At 34.9% G+C, this 18,709-nt stretch overlaps 1 non-coding gene across 1 annotated transcript; it reads left to right on the top strand.

The window, feature by feature from the left end:
• Nucleotides 1-4,788: 4,788 nt before the first annotated feature.
• On the top strand, nucleotides 4,789-4,895 carry LOC141701977 (small nucleolar RNA R71). Its single transcript, XR_012566961.1, has one exon. It is a non-coding gene; the product is annotated as a small nucleolar RNA R71 (small nucleolar RNA).
• Nucleotides 4,896-18,709: the final 13,814 nt, after the last annotated feature.

Below are 18,709 nucleotides of genomic sequence, written 5' to 3'. Positions count from 1 at the left end.
TGGTTTACGTCGTTAGCTCGACTTAGTATCTCAAGATCAAGTAGTCAATAAAACGGCACTAACCACCTCGCGGTTTGCCGTATCCCCATAGTAATGCTTCAACCTCTGACCATTTACCTTGAATGCTTGGCCTGGATCATTCTCAAAAATCTCCACAACTCCATGCGGAAACACAGTTTTGATTATGAAAGGCCCGGTCAATCTCGACTTCAATTTTCCAGGAAAAAGACGGAGACAAGAGTTTAATAACAGAATTTGTTTTCCCGGCACAAATGACTTGAGTATTAGACCCCTATCGTGCCACCTCTTGACTTTCTCCTTGTACATTTTGTGTTTTCATAAGCTTGAAGCCGAAATTCATCGAGTTTTTTCAATTGAAGCATTCTCTTCTACTAGCTACATCCAAATCAAGGTTCAACTTCTTCAAAGCCCAATACGCTTTATGCTCGAGCTCCACAGGCAAATGATACCCTTTACCATAAACCAACTGAAATGGCAACATTCCCGATGGAGTCTTGTATGCTGTTCTATACGCCCAAACAGCTTCATTAAGCTTCAAAGACCAATCCTTCCTTGATGGAAACACAACTTTCTCCAAGATACGCTTGATCTCTCTGTTAGACACCTCTTCTTGACCATTAGTCTGAGGATGGTAGGCTGTAGCGATGTGATGATTCACATTATACCTTTACATCATGGCAGTGAATTTGCGATTGCAAAAATGTGATCCCTCATCACTGATTATGACTCTTGGAGTCCCAAATCTTGTGAATATCTGCTTATGAAGAAAATTAAGCACTACCTTCACATCATTTGTTGGCAAAGCCTTGACTTCAACCCCTTTTGACACTTAATCAACCGCCAACAAGATATACTGATTATTGTAAAATGAGACAAATGACCCCATGGCGTCGATTCCCCACACATTGAAGACTTCAAACTCGAGAAGCACATTAAGAGGCATCTCATCCCTTTTGGGACATTTTACCCACACTCTGGCATCGATCACACTTAAAAACAAAGTGATGCGCATCCTTAAACAATGTAGGCCCAGAAGAATCCCGCTTGAAGGACATGAGCTATTGTCTTCTCTCCACCATAGTGGCCTCCATAGACAGTTGAATGACAGTCTCGCAAGATCCCCCCGTTTCGCCGTACGAAATACATCTCCTGATGATTTGGACAGCTCCTTGCCTAAACAGATATGGTTCATCCCACTGTACCACTTCACTTCATGAAGAAACTTCTTCCTTTGAGCATAAGACAAATCTGGAGGCATGATATTACTCACAAGGTAGTTCACAATGTTTGCAAACCACGACTCTTCCTCTTGCACTCCAAATAATTGCTCATCGGGAAATGACTCATTAATCAATGTCTTATCTAGTGAAGTTGCAGTTGAATCTTTCAAACGAGAGAGATGATCAGCGACTTGATTCACGGTACCTTTTTTGTCCTTGATCTCCAATTTAAATTCCTGAAGAAAAGAACCCATCTAATTAATATAGGCTTCGAATCTTTATTCGAGATGATATATCGAATTGCAGCGTGATCAGTGAAAAAATGTCACCTTACGTCCCAAGCAATAAGATAGAAACTTCTCAAAACCATAGACAATAGCCAGAAGTTCTTTCTCAGTAGTAGTATAATTCAGTTGAGCACCATTTAGGGTCTTACTAGGGTAGTAGACCACATGAAATATTTTGTTCTTTCTCTGCCCGAGAACTGCTCCAACTGTATAGCCACTTGCATCGCACATCATCTAAAAGGTTCATTCCAATCAGGTGCACTTATGACAGGTGTTGTAATTAAACTCTTCTTCAAGAACTTAAAAGCAGCTAGGCTTTCATCATCAAACTTGATTGTGACATCCTTTTCCAGAAGATTGCACAAAGGTTTAGAAATTTTTGAGAAGTCCTTAATGAAACCGCCTATAGAAGCCTGCATGACCAAGAAAGCTGTGAACTCCCTTAACAGAAACTGGTGGAGAAAGATTTTCAATGACCCCCATCTTTGCTTTGTCCACCTCAAGACCCTTACTAGAGACCTTGTGACCAGGAATAATGCCCTATCGCACCATAAAGTGACATTTCTCCCAGTTGAGAACCAAATTGGTCTCAACACACCTTTAAGAATGTCACAAAGATTCTGCAAGCACTCATCAAATGAGTCACCAAATGCAGAGAAAGTCATCCATAAACACTTCCATATTCTGACCAATCATGTCAGAGAAGATAACCATCATACATCTCTGAAATGTGGCAGGTGCCCCACATAAACCAAAGGAAAATCTTCCAAAGGCAAAAGTGTCAAATGGACACATGAAAGTAGTATTTTTCTGATCTTCCAAAGTAATACAAATCTGATTATAGCCCGAATAGCCATCCAGAAGACAGTAGTACTCATGCCCATCCAATCTGTCAAGCATCTGATCAATAAAAGGTAGAGGGATGTGATCTTTTCTCGTGGCTTTGTTCAGCTTCCTGTAATGCATGTAAACTCTCCACCCCGTGACTGTTCAAGTAGGAATGAGGTCATTCTTTTCATTAGTAACAATGGTAATACCTCCTTTCTTCGGCACACACTGAACTGGACTCACCCAAGAACTGTCAGAAATGGGATAGATAATCCCTGCATCTAGCCACTTGAGAATTTCTTTCTTCAACTTCTTTCATGATCAGATTTAGCCTTCTTTGTTGCTCAACAGTGGGCTTGCTACCTTCCTCTTGCAGAATTTAGTGATAAACCAGTGTAGACCACTACATCATCCTTATGCGCATACAGTAAGAAGGGCTGATTCCCTTGATATTTGCTATCGTCCATCCAATTGCCAATTTGAATTCTATCAGAATCCTTAAGAGCTTTTCCTCATCACTACCTGAAAGGTCAGATGCAATAATAACATGCAAAGTAGATGCATCACCTAAAAAGCATACCGTAAGTGTTCAGGTAATGGTTTAAGCTCAAGTGTAGGAGCTTCCTCAATAGATGGCTTGAGGCGCTTTGGAGATTTGTTCAGCTCCTCCATTCTAAGAGATTCAAAGGCATATCCATCTTCCTCTTCCAGGGATAAGCATTTAGATATTGCAATTGCTCATCACCTTCATCATCTTCGCTTTCGGAATTCCCCTAACAAGGTCTTTTCTAAGGTATCAGACCTTAGCAATTGATCAAGTTCTGAAGTAATCACAGATTCGAACAACTCCACCTTTAAGCACTCTTCATTTTCCGTAGGGAACTTCATGGAAATGAACACATTAAAAGTTACATCCTGATCCAGAACTCTCATGGTGAGCTCACCCTTCTACACATCTATCAAGGTTTGGCCAGTAGCCAAGAATGGTCTTTCCAAGATTATGGGAATCTTCTTATCCTCCTCGAAATCAAGAATTACAAAATCAGCAGGAAAGATGAGTTTGTGAACCTTGACCAAACATCCTCCACAATGACACGTGGGTATGTAATAGAACGATCAGCCAGCTGCAGAGTTATATAGTAGGCTTTGGATCAGGTAAGTCCAACTTCTTGAAGATTGACAAAAGCATCAGATTGATGCTAGCTCCCAAGTCACATAAGCATTTGTCAATTGACACTTTTCCAATGGTGCAAAGAATAGTGAAGCTTCCAGGATCTTTAAGCTTCAGAGGCAACTTCTGTTGCAGCACAACACTGCATTCCTCCTTGAGAGCAACAGTCTCTAAGTCATCAAGCTTCACTTTCCGAGAGAGAATACCTTTTCATAAACTTCGCATAACAAGGTATTTGTTCAAGAGCTTCAGCGAAAGTTATGTTGATGTGAAGTTTCTTGAACACCTCCAGAAACTTCTTTAATTACTTATCCAGCTTTTTCTTCTACAGCCGCTTAGGAAAGAGAGGTGGAGGATAGATCTGTTTCTAACCTTTATTACTCTCAGGAGGAGTGTGTTCAACAGTAGTCTTCCTTTGTCCCACTTCAGCCTCCTTCTGCACTTCTTCCTCAGCCATAGTTTCTTCATCCGAAACTTGAGATTGTTCGGGATTTACAACCTTCCCAGACCTTAATGTAATTGCCTTAACCTGTTACTTAGCTTCCCTCTTTCCTGTAACTTCATTGTAACTAGAGAGTGTACCAGGTTGACGATTTAACAAGGCATTGGCAATTTGTTCGATTTGATTTTCCAAGGTCTTGAGATAGAACCACTTGGCTCTTGCACATGAGCCTCAACTCCTCCAATTTAGATTTTTCATTAGACTGTTGCAGCTAGAGTTGTTACCTTGGTGCATATTGCGGTTGCTGAAAACCAGGAGGGTTATATTGCTTTGCTGGATATTGCTGATAAGGCCGTTTGAACCGCATTCTCAGTGTTGCTCCAGCTAAAGTTAGTATAATTGCGGTTGTGTAGGATGATAGGTGGCTGGTACAGGTTGTTGCGACCTCTGAAAGTTGCTCATGAACTGAGCTGACTCGCTAGAACTGGCACACAGATCAGTCTCATGGGTACCAACACAAAGCTCACAGACACTAGTAACCTGATTAACTCCATAATTAAATTGAGAATCCACTAATCGTCAAAGCCTTAAGTTGAGCAGCTATAGCAGTTGCTGCATCCAACTCCATAATTCCTGCTACCATGTCCTAAGTTAGTCTCTGAGTAGGATTCTGGAATTCATTAGCAGCCATCAGTTCAATCAATTCATAAGCTACATCGTAGATTTTAGACCACAAGGCTCTTCCTGATGCTGCTCAAGCATGGGTCTAGAAGTAGCACCCAAACCATTATAGAAACAGTTAATGATCATCCAGTCAGGCTCCCAGGATGAGGACATTTCCTAAACATCTCCTTTTATCTATTCCAAGCCTCACATAAAGATTCTCCAGATTGCTGAGCAAATTGAGTAAGTGTGTTTCTGATTATAGTAGTCTTCACCATATGAAAGAATTAATTAAGAAATTTTGAGCAAGATCCTCCCATTTGGTGATAGACCCTAGTAGTAAGGAATGTAACCAGCACTTAGCTTTATCGCGCAGGGAGAATGGAAAAAGCCTTAAACCTACTAGCATCTTCAAAAACTCCATTAAACTTGAAAGTGTCACAGATCTCGATGAAATCTCTTATGTGCATGTTGGGGTCTTTTTATCGGAGAACCCCCAAAATGAACTGAGTTCTGTATCATCTAAATCGTGCTCGGCTTGATCTCAAAGGTATTAGCCGAGATGGCTGATCGAACAATGCTAGACTGAATATCATTGATCTCGGTTGAGATAGTCCATCAAAGCCTTTGGGTTCGCATCTGGTTCTCCCATTGTAATAAGAGCCTTCCTGGCATGGCCGCGCGCTATCACAGCGTGGGCGTGCCGTCTGTCTGGAAAAAATTATTGACTTCTTCTTTTCTTGCTGATTTGAGTTGGTCTTTAACGAGCTTTTATTCTAGACATCCTCCTAAAACCAAATTAGCACTAAAACCATACTAATTCACCTGGTTACCCGGTAAATGCCTGAAATGAAAAAACACTACAAAAAAAACATTAAAAACACTAACAACTCGATTATAAAAACACCAATCCAAAGGGTTACGAACCGGTTATAAATGTCATTAATGCCACTCAACAGCTGACCATAGCAAACACATCATTATTTTCTTGCAAGAACCTTATTAGCTTCCCTTTTAAGCGGTTCCCTTCAGTGACGCTCCAATAAAAATTTACCTTTTCAGAATCTTTTGGGATCAGAGGAACCATGGATCAAATCTTCTGCCCTTTTTCCTAGTTTTCATCATTCTCACGGATATCATATCTTCAATGGGCAGAACCTGCTCCTGGCTCCATCAGCCCTCAACGAGACTGCATAACAACTTCTTGCCATCTTCTGATCTCTTTTTTCTTCTCCTATCCTATTCTTTATTGGGAAATTTGATCACTAAATGGAAGATAAGAGCTTTCTTGGAAGACATGTATACCCATCCTTTCCATGATTGTATTATATGTCGATCCAACCTTAACGATTACAAAATTCAAACATCTGCATAGCTTTCCTTGGCTCCTGGCCCATTATCAAAGGTAGCATTAATTATCCCTTCAATGGGACATTCGACTCTAACGAAGCCATATATCGGTATATCAGTGGGGTTAACTGAGAATCGTTGTTTCACATCCTTATAAAGGTTTCATAAAGTAAAATATCTAGTGACGCTCCATTTTCTATAAGAACTCTCTTACCGGGTTGTTCCCTATAATAGGTGTTATGACTATAGGATCATCATGAGGAAATTTGACCCCCTTCCAAATCAAAGTCATTGAACGTTATTGTTACTCTAGTCTTGGCCCTTTTGGGGCTTCTCCAACTAAGTGCATGACCTCTCGAGCTTAAACCTTTCGTGAGTTCTTAGAAGAGCCGGTCGCGGTTGACCCTCCAAAGATCGTATTTATCACTGGTCCTCGTGGTTGGGGGTTTCGCCCCTGATCGTCTTGATCCCTCTTACGGTCATCAAAGTTTCTTCTTCCATTATTATTCCTTTCCCCCCTCTCACCATTTCCAGTGTACTTATTCAGTTTTCTTTTTTGAATGAGGAACTCAATCTCGTCTTTTAGCTGCTGACACTCATCGGTGTCATAGCTAGTTTCCTTGTGAAATCGATAATACTTGCTATTATCCAGCTTGGCAGGATTAACTTTCAGAGGCTTTGGCCAGCGGACATCTCCGTCTCTCTCAATTTTCATCAAGATTTGACTCCTGGGAGCAATCACTCTAGCATACTCAATGAACTTTTGTCCGGACTCCCTTTCTTTGGTTATGAATTAGCCTCTTTGCTAACCCGAGAATACTTGTCCTTTGCATTGTATTCCTGTATCTTCCGCTTCTTGCCACCAGCGTGCTCGTTGCTGACCAATGTCTTCTTCATGCTTTCTTCAACTTGGATATACTTTTCTGCTCTACTTTGGAGCTGTAACATAATTTTTTTTGGCCTCTTGGCCAAAGAAATTTTGAAGAACTCATCCTTGGTTCCTTGCTATAATGCTATCATAACTACCTTACCATCAAGATCGGGGATTTTCAAGGTCTCCTTTGTGAAATAATTGAAGTAGTCCGTAAGAGATCCCTTTGCTCCTTGCATAATAATTATGAGGGAAGCTAAGATGTTTTCGCGCACCTTCCTGCTAATGAACTATTTGATGAAAGCTTGACTTAAATCTCTAAATAATTTAATCGAATTTGGGGCAAGCGGCTGTACCACCTTTGGGCCTTGCTTGATAAAATTTGAGGAAAAGCTCTAAATTTGATTACATCATTCACAGGATTGCAACAACGGTATATTAGAGAAAGTCCCTAACATGATTATCGGATCCTCAATCTCATCATAGGCTTTTATAGGGGCATCTTGAACTTTTTATGATATGGGTATTCATGATCTCTTTCGTGAAATGAGGGGTTGGATCATCTGGGTCTCCAAGGGGGAGGAATTCAAACGGATTTCCCCGAGAAGAAACATCCATCAATTTCTCCATGGGAGTCTCCCTCCAAGTCGATGACTTGAGCAATTCCTCTAGTTCCTCTAACTCGGTTGGCTCTTGATGGCTGTCTAGCCTGACTATTTTTCCATATCTCTCTTAAGCCTTAGGATTTCTACTTCATTAGCACATATCCTTTCTTTAAAGTCTGGGATGGCATTCCATTGAATTCGTGATATTCGGGATGCCTGCCTCCAACGTGCTCGAGGCGCATGCCTCCAACAGGCTCTTTATTCCTACGTCTCATCCTGTAATGGGTATTCTAATCGGTGGACTCTCCACTCTCCTCAGTTGTATAGGGTCCAGATATATCTCGTTGGTTATTGGTTGGTCGCAGACCTCTAATATAGTTAGGGTCGTTCGCGGTTGTGGTTGAGGCGGTGAGGATGGCCTACTTCCTCCAGCCTCAGAGTACAATGGCATCCCATATGTAGAGTTTATAGGCATGTGTTGTACTATGGTCGGCATCTCTAAACCCGTAGATGTGTCCCTAAGGAGCGTTCTGATTCGAGTTTTGAGGGTTCGCCACTAAATTAGGGGTGACTGAGATCCGGATTGGGAAATTAAAGATTTGTTGTTCCCTTAAGAGTAGTTGAGTGAGGGGGAATCTCAACGGCAAATGAGATTGTTTAGGTAGAGGTCAGCGATGTTCCTTCAGGACCATTGTTTCTGATTCGTGTGGTTATCATGGTTGATGTCTTCTTCCCACAACGCCGCCAAATGTTATGGATTAAAAATTAGTGTGTATTTAATGCTAGGGTTCGTGAGCTCAAGACTCTATTTGACTGCTCTCGTGTTTCGTGGCTCAATATGTCTTCACAAGATGCCTACGTACCTTGCTATATGTCAAAGATCAAGTCAAAAGCGTTTCTCATGAACTGTGTGAAGCCTTTTTATATAGGTATGGGAATCCTTGATTTAGATTATATTTAGGAGACTTGGTGGGTAAGTCTCAGACTTATAATGGGCTTTGGAGTCCTAGAAAGTAGGGATTTGCTTCCTTACGAACTGTGTGTCTGCTAGTACTATTCTTTTTAGAGTTTGACTCTTATTTGAACTTGCTTTTCTCAGCTAAATCTAGGTTGATTTAGAATCTAACGAATTTAATAATACATCTTCGGTCTATGGGCCCTTAAAACCCAATTAATGCTATATAAATTACATTGCCTAATAACCGGGTTTAGCCTTTGGACCAAATCATGTCTAATAAATATTCTATTTATTAAGCAATTAGGGGTATTCATATTCTAGAATTTTTTTTGTGTAACTTTATTATACTTTGATTTTAAACTGATAGTTTAATAAATACAAATAAATTATATTTTATATTTTTTTCCAATATTGTATAAATATCTCAACGGTTCTAAGTGAAATGATGGTAACAACCAATTTTTTTCCATAAATTATTCTATAAAAACTTTTTAATCGCGTATTCCTTATTAGTTTATTATTTTATTTTAATTATTAATACAAATTTTAATTTCAAAATAATAAAATATATAATTTTCAACAAAATTAAGATTAAAAGGAAATAAGTGTTATATACAACATATAGCTAGAAAATATCTTTTGACAAAATATTTTTTTGGAATATCTTATTGACATTTTTATTTTTATTTGAATTTTTTTGATGAATCCAACTAATAATTTGTTATTCTTGTTGACAAAAGAAAAATAATCATAAACATACATAATGATGAATTAAATTATTAAAATTAATATTGAACTATATTGAAAAGTATGAAATTAGTATTGAGCTAGCACTATATATTGAAAAGTAAAATAAAATATTATAAGTTTATTACTCAATCAAATCAAAATTATAATAAAATTAGTAGCTATTATATCAAAAAATAATAGCGTTGGATCATCCATGAATATGTGAAGGTAATACTATGAATATACATTATTTGAGAAATGGTGTATAGTTATTAATAATTTATAATGTAGTATATTATTAATAAAGGCTTAAATAATTTTATTAATAATTGTCAAGTTTGAACATTGCTAGCATTCTAAATATCATGATATCTTATCTTTATCCTATAACTTAAATATGACCAGTACATTCTATTGTTATTTGACTAATTACTATATTTTTCAACAACCAAACTTAAACATAAATTTGGGTTAACACTAAATTATTTTAGGTCTTTGTTAATCAATAATATATAAGATAGAGTCAATATGAATAGGTTATAATAAGAAATAGACTTTATTATAGGATACAATTAACAATCTGATTGTACTTAGGGGGCGCTAATCTTACTTGATATCCTATAAGGAAAGATTATTAAATCTATAGCCGATGATTCTTAGGGTTTTAAATATTTTAATAACTAGGGTATGAAATATACTAATGCTGACAAATTACTAACTAGCACGTTTACTATTTAATAACTAGAGTATAAAATATAATAATGCTGACAAGTTACTAACTAGCACCCTGACAATATATATTCTAGTTTTATAGCTAGGGTATAATATAAATTGGAAATTTATGTTTAGGGTTTTATCTTATAACTAACTAGGGTTTAAATCATGAAATTATTTTTATCTTCTAAGTAATTAGTAGATTAAAAATTTGGTAATTTTAAGTTGATTGGGGTTTACTTCACCATTCTTGTGAAGTTATTTAAACAAATTAAGTAATATAAAATTTTTTTTAAGTATGTTCATAAAAATTATTTATAGCACAATGAAATGTTTTTAGATAAGCAACTATATCAGAAAAGAAGATGATGACTCTTAAAGGTACATAGTGGGATACAAACTTCAAAAAACAATCATAACAATAGAATTAGCAGCAAAACAAAATAATGTTATATATCCTCAAGAAATAACCAAACAATTAGGTGATGCAGGCCAAATAAAATAAATACATAACGTTTTGTTTTTTTATAAGTCCTTATCGTATGTACAACACAAAAGACCCTATGAACTAAATTTCATAACAAAGATAGTACACTCCTGAATTTGATCCCACATTAAGATCCCACATTAGACCATTTACAAGGCTTGTGAAATATAAAAGTAAGATGTTTACAAAATCATTTGCTCTACTTTTCTTTTTCCAGACTCTTGTCTATCATCAATTAGTTATATTTATGTCAATTATTTTTATAACCATGGCCTATTAAAAAATTATTTTAAATTATATTCATAAATCTTTATTTATCAGAACACATTATGTTTCTTTAAGATGTTTATGCATCAAAATTAGTACCTACTCTCTATTGAAATTAACAAAATTTCCTTTTAAAAATTAACAATTTGGAAAAGTATAGTATGCTTTACATATATAAAATTGGATACAAAATAACTTGACAAATAAGGTGATAAATGTTTTAATTAGTGTTATTTTTGTGAGTATTATAACACATATTCCAACCAAAATAACACATATTATTTTGTTAAAAAAATATATCCAAAAATCTTTTAAGTACATGTGTTTTTTTTGTTTTAAATATAACTTTTAATTTATAATCAGATACAAGAATAGGAGAAGTGAACAACAGGATTTATTATCCAAGAGTATTGTTGATTATTTTAGAGTTTAAAGTAAATGAAAAGTTTATATAAAAAAGAGTAATGCTAGATATGAACTTGGTTACTAAAATTTCATGTCAAATATGTGACATTGCTGATTTGGGTATTAATTGGTGAAATTTATGTGAATATTCTAATAGAATTATAACAATTAGATCATTAGATCATGACATTGAGATCAATTTTCGGTAACAGTTTGATACTTTAAAATTATTCATAAATAAAAGAAAAGTAAATGAAAAGTTTAGAAAGAAAAGAAAACATATGTTAACCTTTAATTAGTTATTAAAGTATTATATTTATCTATAGTCACTCATCTTGTAATTCTGACCTCTTGTAATTTATATTTATTTTAAAAGATCTTATTTTGGATATATAATATGTATTAAAACTGTAATATTAATTTTTAATTTTTCTCAGTGAATAAGTATAATATATAGACTTGCACATTTAGGAGGCTAAGGGAGCATTCAAACAGTCCCAATTTTCATCTCCCATTTTCTAACCATAAGTGATGAAACTTTCTGGTGAATTTATAGATTTAAATTTAAGTTTAAGTCATAAAAAGGATAATCAATATTAACTTATAGTAGCATATGAAATCAAACAATAAGTTCTTTTAAAAAGGAGTAAAGAAAATATAACTTTCATTCAAATTCCATATAAAAGAAACAAATTCATTTCCAAACATCCTGACAAAAAAAAAAAAATCCTTATCCAAAACATTATGAAAATGCTTGCACATGGACATTTGGTAAACCCAAACACCCCCATCTAGAGTTTAAGTTCTAAATCAAGATCTTCTCCTCTTCCTCGTCATCCTCCAGATTAATAACATTGGTCATTCCACTGCTCCATTACTTGGAGCTGAAGACGATTAGCAGCAAGAACTCACGAAAAGTAGTTGCCTTGGTGTCTGGTCCGAAGGAATATAAGTGACCATGCGAGGCACAGAATTAGCGATTCCGCTTGCTCCAATATGGGAGCTGTTTTGGGTGCAGGAGAAGCAGTACCCAAGATGTCTCCAATACTAGTGGCTGTCACAGGAGGAGAGCGACTTGGCCAGAGGAATAACACAGTTGGCCATTCCACTTCCTCCAATACTTGGAGCTGATTGAAAGAAGAATTTACCGGGGGATGATAAGCATTGGTGGTTGGGTTGGCTGATAAGGAAAATGAAGCTCCAGCAGGCCTTTGATCCAAAGCCCGCACTCCCCTATGAGCATTCTGGTGCCCTCCCACGGCCATGGCTGTTGAGTTTTGGTTACTCCGGGCAAGTGACAGTCTTGCTCTCTTAGTTACTGGTGCACCTGAGAAAATCAAAGAAGAGGAGGAATCAGAGGAGTGAAAATTTTGAGACATGATATTGTATATGAACACTAAACCAATATGTGTATTAGGGGTGGAGATTGTTGCAAGTAGAGGGTGTGAAGAGCCCATGTTCCTTATATAGGCCAGTATAAGTGCTATATGCAAGAAGATAATTATCTTTTTTGAGATTTTTTTGAGATATTATTATTATTATTACTTTTTTTAATATACCCCAATATCTTGGTATTGTTGAGCAAATCTTTCCTAATAAATTTAATGCTCAATAGAAAATAATATCCACAACAACATATAAAAGGTAATCTTGAAATCTATTCAAAAACAAAACATTTAAAATTTTGTTAGTCTTCTGTTTCAATTTTAAACATAACAAAAAATCTAGATATAATATGTAAAATCTAGAATATATCATGTATATTTCAAGCATTAAATATCCTAAACTGATTTTCGGTAGAAGTCAAAATAAAATTTATTTTGAAAGGAAAATTTTATTACTCTTATCATTTTAACATCTTTAACATTATATTGAATTTTGAAAAAGTTTAATTTTTTAATTGTTGCAAATTTAAACATAAATATTTAATATAAAAACTTCATAAACAATTAATTAAGACGTAAAAGAATAATCACCTCACCAAAATATACATGTATAACTTCAACGTTCATTTTCATTGAGTAGTAAAATTTTTGTTCTATTTTAGATATAACATTTTTTAGGTTCACGTAGAAAACTAACAAAATCATTTGTCATCCAAAATCTCAATTAAATTATAAAAATATGATAGTAAAATCATGATATTTAATTTTTATAATTCGAGACTAAATAAATTATATAAATTTCCTAAGCAACTCAGTGTGGTTTCATATAGGATTGAATATTTATTCTTTACAAAAAAGAAATATAATTTTTGTTTCTACTATGAGATTAAATCTTGTGGCAATTTATTTTTTTCAAATTAAAATCTATATTATTTAATTTATATTTTTCAAAATATAATTAAATAAAAATTAATTTAAAAATTTTAAATTTAAACATTTATATAAGCCAACTAAAATTTGGTGGGGATAATTTATATAAATTTTAAAATCTCTTTTATAAATTTTAAACTACTTGAAATCGGAAGGGTTAGACATACTTAAAATACCAAAATCAATTGGTTAGTTGAACACATCGAAAACTATTTAAATATTAATAAAAATTGGATTTTTTTTTGATTTTATAATTATATCCAAATTTTATCTCAATCTTCAAAATTACGTTTCCCAACATTCAAATTATAATATCCTGGAGTTCTAAAACAAATTCTTTTATTAATATTGTTCAATGTTAGCGTTATATACAAATTAGATTATTGAAGATTTTTTAGATTTAAAATTTTGGCATATTAAATTTACATTTGAAATATTCGGGGGTATCAAGAGAGATTTTCAAATATTTCAAAATATCTAAAATGATCTATGATATAAATAATCTATCAATAATTAGTTATTAAAACTTCCTTTTTTTAATTTTAAACACCATTTTGGGGTCCACACACACCTTAATTATAATCTGCTTATAACAATAATAAAGATAATAATAATATGCAGTGACCCTACTTGACAACTACCATGGATCGCAACAGGTTAAAGTATGCAGACAAGCCAAATACATCTACTTATATTACAAACTGTTCGAATCCTAACCATTCGAACTCAAACTAAATATTAAATATTATTACAAACTTTTACAAACTTAAATTATTCCAAAAGAAGCCTGCTAGCTTAACTCGATCAACCTGAACCCCTAGCTCTCGCGCTGGACTGGGGATCCTCGTTACCAACTGGTTCCTTTTTAACTGGAAAGAATATAAACAACATCGCACAAATGAGCTAACTAGCTCAGCAAGTCACAATGACAAAACTGAGAATAATGATCATCAGGTAAATTTGGTTATGATATCAACTGAACAATGGATTATAATTTAGAATTGGATATTATACTTTTATTTTAAAAACCAAGGTTAGGCTGCTGATCAGTCACGCACTAAGCCCGAGCAAAGCACACAACATTGCTCTAACTACTAGATCCAAGGCACACTTTGGCCTAACTTGACCATTATATGGTCTGACCACGAATCTGGTCCACAATTTTATAAAAAAACAATCCAATTCTAGCATAATAACAGAATAAGCAATAATAAACAATAAACAGAATCATTAACAACATTGGATGTTTCATAATGAAATGGTTTCAGAGTTTATGAGGATCAATATGGCACTTTCAAAGCTTAGCTGTTGGGTAATGAAAGAATTGGATAGAAAAGGAATCAGTGTTTCAAGGTTTCAAGGATTCTGCCTTTCAAAGCATAGTGATACAATGGGTTGAGTGTGTAGGTAATTCCATTCAGTGTTCGGTATTTAGTTTGTAGGTATTTGTGGAGTAGTATAGTATACTTGAGGTTCGTATTTGGGTATGCAATAATCAATGGCTTAGAAAGAATAGGGTTTATGGCTCAAGAGCAATAACTGGAATCAGTGTTTGGGTTTCAGTGCTTCAAAGCACTTGCAATATCAACAGGACTACTAAGTACTACAATATCTCGAGAAAGTTCAGAACACTTGCCTGGTGTTAGCTTCCTACACTGTACTCGCTTCCAATCTCAACCGCCTTACTCCTCAACTACCTGTTTCCCTTTCCTACGTCCTGCCTCTTCTGCTCACATATCATAAACATCTATCAATAATCAATTCATACTATTCTATTCAACACATACTTCTATCTACCCTTCGTTTCACCCAAATCCGATTAACGGATTGAAAGTTATGCAATAAACAAGTACACATCGAATATAGAGACCGACAGTCAACCAACAAATCACATATAACACATAATACGTCACATAATCAATGACATATCATTTATAAAGAAGTTTCGGGTCATAAATAGGCTTTCTGGTATTTAAATGATTTTTAAAACATTTTTCGGAATTAAAACGGGTCGTTGGATCAATTTCGGGTTAATAAATAGGGTTCGGTTTACCAATTCTGGCCTCGAAACAATTTTATAATAATTATCGAGCCTTGGAAATAATTTAAAATAATATTTTAAAGCTCGAAACTATTTTTCAGAATTTTTAAATTATTTTTAAATAATTAAATCTAATTAAATAATTAATTAAAATCAATTAATATTTAATTAAATCAATTAATCAATTAATTTCCGAATTAATTGACCAATTAATCAATTAAAAATTAACTGAAATTAATTAACTAATTAATTCAGATTTATTTTTGAATTAAAAATAATTTTCGGAATTAAAATAATGATTTTTAACATTTTCAGAAATTAAAAACGAATTTTTATAATAAAAATAAATAGAAAATATGATTTTTAATCATTTCTAAAACAGGAATCCTAAATTTGCAAAGTCTGAAAACTTCAGGGACCTAACTGTATCGTCCCCAAAAGTTCAGGTACCAAACTGCAATTTTTACAGGGTGTCGCCGGAAAACACCCTGTCTCGCCGGAGAACACGATCCAGGGGTGCTCAGGCCACCACCACCTCCAGATCACAACTACACTTCACCAGGAACACACCCATGCCAACAAATCAACCTAACAATCCCTGAGTTGGCCGGAATTTGGCCGTGAAGTTTGCCAGTTTCCGGCGAACTTCGGAAATATCAAAACACAACTCCCTTCTCTACAGACCTCGTTGATTCATGAAACATATACGAATGGATTGTAAATTTCACAGAGAACACAACCCACTATATCACAACATCAATCTATTCTAGAATAAGAAACCCCCAAATTTCAATTAAGAACATTCATACAGGTTATAAACCCTAATTTTAAAATTCGAAAATCAAACTCAAATTTGAACATGTTATTGGACTCCAAATCAGACATATAATATACCAAAATCATCAGAAAAACAAGATCTATAACATGCAATCATCAAATCATATAAACAATCATCCGAACAAAAATTCATATTTTTAAATCAAAATAATTCGAAAATAATTAAAATTATAGAAAAATAACCTTGATTTCTGCAGGTGTATGGATTACAGAATCTGGTAGAGCTCTTCAAGACCTTCAGATTGGTTACTCGAGCTTTCCAAACCGAATTCAATAACACCTCCAAAAACTTGTTTGATTCTTAGAACAGTTTATGAAACTAGGGTTTTTCTTTGAAAATTATATAATTATGTCTGCAAATGATTTTGATACGAAAATTATCCAAATCAGTACAATTTATGGAAAATTAGTATCCCGTTGGATCATTCCGGATATAAACCGATACGTGTATATATAAAAACCGATCCAAACGGTATCAGTTTTCGGGATAATTATCCAAATCAGTACAATTTATACTGCGGTCTTGGTTTCAGCGCCTAGTTACACGTACTACGAAATGATAATTGTGATAGTTTAATAAAAAGCTCTCGTTTATCGAAAATGCGAGTTTTATTGATTTACCGAAACGAATATTGTATCGAAAATGCTGTGCCGGGACCCGTGCAGGACAAACCGTACGCCGGATCGAAAAAGTCGAAACATGGAATATGCTCGGAATATTACAATTAGGTTAGGAAGGAGTTCTCGGAAGAGTTTCGGGTTCCAAAAACGTAACAACGGGTGATGTCGGTTGGTTCCAGTTTTTATAAAATAGATTTTAAATACCCGGAAAAAAATTTTATAAATTTCATATGATTCTTATAAATTCATAAATCAACATAAAAATAATTAGGAAGATATGACAATTATCTATATTTATTTTGGACATATGAAAATTAAAATACTCAATTAATATTATTTTTGAATATCCAAATACAGATAACACTTAACAATTAATTCACAGAATAAATACTGGACCCATATAATAATTATTTAATAGCAAATTAATTACACGATATATCCCGGATATTATATCCTTTCCCCCTTAAAAGGATTCTGTCCTCAGAATCTCCTAAGAAAACAAATGAGGGTACTTTTCTCTCATATCACTTTCTAACTCCCAGGTTGACTCTTCAACCTTTGGGTTTCTCCATAACACTCTTACTAACTTTACCACTTTATTTCTCAATACGTTCTCCCTCTCCTCTAGAATCTCTATCGGACTTTCTACATATGACAAATCCGCCTCAAGCTCTATTGGCTCATATTCTATTACATGCCTGGAGTCTGGATTGTACTTCTTAAGCATTGATACGTGAAAAACATTGTGAATGTGCTCCATGTGCGGTGGTAATGCCAACTCGTAAGCTACTTTGCCAACGTGCTTTAGGATCTCAAAAGGTCCGACATATCTTGGACTTAACTTCCCTTTCTTCCCAAATCTTGTTAGTGCTTTCCACGGTGATACTTTCAGTAATACCAAGCTTCCTTCTTCAAATTCCATGTCTTTCCTTGACTGGTCTGTGTATTTCCTCTGACAATCTTGTGCGGCTATCAATCTTTTCTGGATAATTTCAACAACTTCCTTTGTCTGCTGTACCAATTCAGGTCCAAGTATCTTGCATTCTCCTACTTCATTCCAATATACTGGAGATCTGCATTTGCGTCCATAAAGGGCTTCATAGGGTGGCATACCAATACTGGCGTGATAACTGTTGTTATAAGCAAACTCTACCAGGGGTAAATGCTCGTCCCAATTTCCTTTGAAATCAATAGCACAAACGTGTAACATGTCCTCGATTGTCTGGATCGTTCTTTCACTTTGGCCGTCCGTCTGGGGGTGATAGGCCGTACTCATATTCAGTCTTGTTCCCAAACATTCTTGAAAACTCTTCCAAAATCTTGAATTAAATCTTGGATCTCGATCAGATACGATAGACACAGGAACTCCATGACGAACTACGATTTCCTTTAGGTACATATGGACCAACTTATCGAGCGAAAATCTTTTATTTATAGGCAGAAAATGAGCTGACTTGGTAAGTCTATCCACTATAACCCAAATGGAATCATGATTAGCCCTTGTCCTTGGTAATCCAACTATAAAATCCATGGCGATTGTTCCCACTTCCATTCTGGAATCTCCAATGGCTGTAGCAATCCGCTTGGTCTCTGATGCTCTGCTTTAACTCTCTGATAGGTATAACATTTGCTAACCCATTCCGCAATTTCCCTCTTCATGTCTGGCCACCAATAATTTTCCTTTAAATCCCTGTACATTTTGTTACTCCCCGGATGGATGGAATATCTTGAACTATGCGCTTCTTGCAAAATTTCATTCTTTAGCTCCGTTACTGGTGGAATCCAAATTCTAGAAGAAAACCTCAATATACCTTGATCATCCTTTTGTGTGCATAATTCTTCACCTACCAAACAACTTATATCTTGGTCCCTTACAT

This window comes from Apium graveolens, unplaced genomic scaffold, assembly GCF_009905375.1.
Source record: "Apium graveolens cultivar Ventura unplaced genomic scaffold, ASM990537v1 ctg4476, whole genome shotgun sequence".
NCBI lineage: Eukaryota > Viridiplantae > Streptophyta > Magnoliopsida > Apiales > Apiaceae > Apium > Apium graveolens.
This window is presented reverse-complemented; position numbering and strand designations above follow the sequence as displayed.